The 4,813-nt window shown below is 39.8% G+C and overlaps 1 protein-coding gene across 2 annotated transcripts in view; it reads left to right on the forward strand.

The window, feature by feature from the left end:
- The first annotated feature begins 3,147 nt into the window (after nucleotides 1-3,147).
- mgat3b (beta-1,4-mannosyl-glycoprotein 4-beta-N-acetylglucosaminyltransferase b) overlaps nucleotides 3,148-4,813 on the forward strand; it is a 114,767-nt gene continuing 113,101 nt past the window's right edge. For both annotated transcript variants that reach the window (XM_050045618.1, XM_050045621.1), the window contains exon 1: nucleotides 3,148-3,270. The gene's annotated coding sequence lies outside the window, so the exon portion shown is untranslated. The remainder of the gene's footprint in view (nucleotides 3,271-4,813) is intronic.

The following is a 4,813-nucleotide window of genomic DNA, read 5'->3' on the forward strand; positions in this document are numbered from 1 at the left end:
GCAGTTTGGGGAACATTTATCACCAAGTTGCTCATTGCCTTTTTCCTTAGCTTTTAAAAAGATATTTCCTAAATCTATTCAGTGTATTTATTTTTTATTTTATTTTTTATTTTTTTATTTTATTTTATTGCAGTTTGGGGAACATTTATTACTAAGTTGCTCATTGTCTTTTTCCTTAGCTTTTTAAAAGATATTGCCTAAATCAATTTTTTATTTTATTTTATTGCAATTTGGGGAACATTTATTACCAAGTTGCTCATTGCCTTTTTCCTTTTCCTTTTTTTGAAAGAAATTGCACCAATGTGTGCAGGGTTCAAAGGTTTCAATACTTGTGAAAGGTGTCTAAAGGCAGCACAAGTACAAATTCCTTACCAGAAAATGACTAAGTTAAAGTCACCTATTATAATATTACTTGAGTAAACGTCTTAAAGCATCTGATATTTACTGTACTTAAGTATCAAAAGTAATTTTATCATATTAAACGTGCTAAAGTATTGAAAGTAAAAGTAAAGGCTGTAAATAAAAAGAATTATGAGGTTTATTTCCTGTTTACATGTAGGCTACACCACCGTAAAAATGGAGCCGACATTACACTTGAAGAAAACAAGGTGTTCTTCACAGCTGAAAGGATTTAAAGAAAACCTTTGACTATCCAGGGCTGACACGCTGCAGTGGAGCAGTCACCGCACAGTTACCTGTCACAAATCTTTATCTCCTTGAATCATTACTCGCCCTCTCTGCTGTGCGACTCCGGTCTCCAATCTTATAATGATAGATGAGACTTGGTGCATCCAGGCTGAGCAGAAATAAGCAAACAAATCATATTTACATGGATGCTGGAGAATACAGTGGCTTCTTCTTAACGTGTACACCACCTTCAAAAATGGAGCCTACATTACACTTGGAAAGAAAATAGGTCGTCGCAACTCAAAGGATTTTATACTTTGTTACATTGCAGCACTGCTTATGCTAAGCTAAAGTTACCATTCCACTGTAGCTTCATGTTTAGTGTACAGAGTGATATCAATCTTCCAATCTAACTCTCACAAAGAAAGCAAACAAGCACATTGCCCACATTGACATTTACTCGTAGGGAAATCTCCTCATAGTGTAGATTACAGCCACAAGTTATTTGCAAACCCAAATCAGCTGCCTATGTTACAACTTTTGCTCAGACAGCTTCAATTTCCCACAAAACAGGACTGAAGTTAGTAAAAGTACACTGTATTTCACCATCTACAAGTCGTCTTGAGAATTTAGTGTTTGTGCTTCATAATTGTTTCCTTCTTTGAGAACACACACACAGCGAGATGCACCTCAGTGTGAGCTCGATGAACGTGGATGTTGGGAAAAAAAGAAGAAAGAAACAAGAAATGTAAACAGTGACGGGACGTTTTCACCATAAATACTGCGGCGACATTATCAGTTCACACTGTAACAAAATAAGCTTATCAAGTTTCCATAAGGGGCGGGGGAAAAAACAAGTCTTTTTCCTTGTTCCGGATGAAATGCCAGATAGTGACTGAACTAGTTCTGGCTGCTCAGAGTTACAGGACAGGCAGGTAAAAAAGTAGCAATGCCTCAGGTAAACTAACTTCACTACAATAAAACTGCATTCATTTAACTTGAGTAGATAAACAAAAGCATTGGCGGGCAGATGTACTTTAAAACATCAAATGTGAAAGTACTTATGCAGCAGCGTGGCTCTTCAGGTTACTCTTACTGATGTATGTCTGCATGTGTCACTGTATATTATAGCTGGTTAAAACGACTTCTAAGAGCTTTATCTACTGGTGGATAGTTTCATCTGTTACAGTATAAAAGTATAAAAGAGAATAGGAAGTGATGTAAAGTTCAGGTACTTAAAGGGACACTTCACCTCAAAATCCAAAACACATTTTTTTTCCTCTTCCCCGAAGAGCTTTTTATCAGTCTAGATTGTTTTAGTGTAAGTTTCCGAGTGTTGGAGATATCATAGGGGGGTGTCGCCCAGGGCGGCATTTAGGCTAGAGCCACCACTGAGTGCAAGCCTCCCGTTCATGAATAGATGCATGCTACCTTCTGCGTGATGATACCGTTGGCGGGAAACTGTTCACAACAAGGTCTGTGGATTATCTTGAGGTTCAACCGGGTCATGATGTTTGGAAAGAGTCATTGTTTTGAGCACCATAAACCGAGTGTCATCTATTTCCATTACATTCAAGAGAAGGCAAATCTCCAGCATTCAGCAACTCACACCAACACAGTCTAGACTGATGAGTAGCACTGCAGGTAAGCAGAGCAATATGTATTTTTGATTTGGGGGTGAACTGTCCCTTTAAACAAAGTACTTGAGCGAACGTACTTTGTTACTTTCCACATCAATTACCTACAGACTTAAAATTAGATGTCTTTTACTGGTGTTACATGCTCTGAGAGACGTGTGTGACCATGCATCTTTGCTTTTCCCTCAAATGAGACTAAGGGAGAAAATCAGATAGGATGATGAGGCTGCTGCACCTTTCAACATGAGCATGTTTTTCTTTTTACTCCAGTAGACTTTAGGTTTTAATCATAATCAAACCTCCATAGTGAACCCACAGTTACTGCCACTGGCCCTGATCTGTTGTGCTGTTTGTTCCAGTCAGTCCATCAGATGGCAATGTGGAGCTAGATTTCCACATGCATCACAGAGTATCTCCAAGTAGCAACCTGTGCCTTCAGGTCCTGACTCAATTTGATTTTGGCAACACAGCGCCTAAATGGTCGATTACCCAAGCGTACTGTAACCTGAAGCTTTCAGCTTTAGTCGACATAAGGCCAAGCAGTATTAAATGTTGTGCAAGAAACTGAATGCATTTCTGATCATGTTCTCTGTGTGCAGGGTCAGCAGAGACGTTTAAAAACAGAAGCATGAGAAAAAAAGGAACAAGACATTTACCGCCACTGATAATATTCTGACCACTTTTATTATTATTATTCTCTGGATAGAAGTTAAAAAGTTACCAGCTATAGGACGGACCTGCCAATCTGTGGGTTTGTTCATACTCACAACCAATGAGGCGGCCAATCTGCTGTGTTTTGTCACTCAGGAGAGTGTGGATTGCCGTGTTTGTTCAGCCCACGCTCACCTGATTCTTCTCACCTTTGATGGCAGAGCTTGTTAGTGTCACCTGGAAGCAGGAGTGCAGGACACAACAGGCAGGGGAGTGGTTTACCTGGAGCTGGACCGTTCACTGTGGCTGTGTTACTGACTGCAGAGGAGAGCACAGGCAGAGGAAAATTTGACAGGTAAGACTTTATCATTTATGCTCCCTAAGTGAGTGTGGGTGAGGAGGAGAGCTGTGCGTGCATTTGTGTGTAAACAGATGCAGGCTTGACAGCATGTCTGCCACTATTCTGGTAGTGAAGGAGAAATCCTGTGATCTTACTTCTGTCAAATGTCTGTAATTTTTTTGCTACGAATGTAATAACGTCTGACGTGCTGTCTCTGAGAGGACACACTACTGCTGAAGCTGATGCAGCCTGTGTGTGTGTGTGTGTGTGTGTGTGTGTGTGTGTGTGTGTGAGGAACTGTAAGGAGATTTGGGACTTGTTTCTAAAGGCAGTGGTGAGAAAATGTGTCCAAAAGCAGGAAAATGTCGAACAAGTTAGTTATTTTATCTCTCTGTCCATATATGTGTTCACATGCTGCTTCATTTTTCATTTCATGACAAGTACTTTTAGATTTTCTGATATTCTATGGTTACGTCTTGCAAAAACAGAAACAGGAAGTTATAAGTGCATATCAGCAATCTTTGACCTTTGGGTATACCACAAAGTGTGCTGGTAAAGGAAACTGTTCCAGGGGATTCCATAGAAAATGTCTTACTTGCCAATATTTTGGCATTTTCTTAAATGAATCGTTAAACATTTTGGGAAATAAACTTTTTAGCTGTATTGGTGAAAGTTAGATGAGAAGATTGACGTCACTTTTCTGTTTGTCTTTTTGATATTAAGCTGGAGCCAGTCAGCAGTTAGTTGCAGTGCTGTGGGGGTATTGCGTGTAGCACTATATTTTTTTCGTCTGGAGTCTTCAGGTGCTATAGAGAGTGTGAAGATGTCACACTGTGTGGGTTGGGGGCACCATCTCATGAGCACTCTGTCACTTTTATTCTCAAAGTCTATCCACTCAGTCCAAAATGGAGATAATTTACAGTATCAAGGTATGTCGGGGTCTGTAATCCAGCCTTGTGCTGTCACTTCATATGGATCTATGGCTGTGTTCATGTTACAAGTAAATGTGGCCCAAATCCGATTTTTTTTTGCAGAGAGGTGTGGTCACAGAAATTAGATTTTTTTCCCCATCAGATCTCAGCCACTTTCATATGTGATCCTAAATCTGATAAATATCTGATCACTGGCAGTATGACCATCATCAGAACAGTCATATCAGGATTCATATGTGTGTTTTTCCCATTTATCTTATCTTACTATATAATGATGAAAACTCTGTCTGTGTGTGTGTGTGTGTGTGTCTGTTCCACATTTTTCTCCTCACTGACTTGGTCAATCCATGTGAAATTTGGCACAGTGGTAGAGGGTCGTGGGAGGATGGGAATGAAGCAATATTACATCAATTGGCCAAAGGGGGGCGCTATAGCAACCGATTGTAATTGCAAACTTTGAATGAGCATATCTCATGCCCCGTATGTCGTAGAGACATGAAACTTTGCACAGAGATGCCTCTCCTCATGAGGAACAAATCTGCCTCAAGAACCCATAACTTCCGCTTATATAGATTTTCTGCCATTTTGAATTTTTTGAAAAACACTTCAAATCGATCTCTTCCTAG

Source organism: Epinephelus moara, chromosome 5, assembly GCF_006386435.1.
Source record: "Epinephelus moara isolate mb chromosome 5, YSFRI_EMoa_1.0, whole genome shotgun sequence".
Taxonomy (NCBI): Eukaryota; Metazoa; Chordata; class Actinopteri; order Perciformes; family Serranidae; genus Epinephelus; species Epinephelus moara.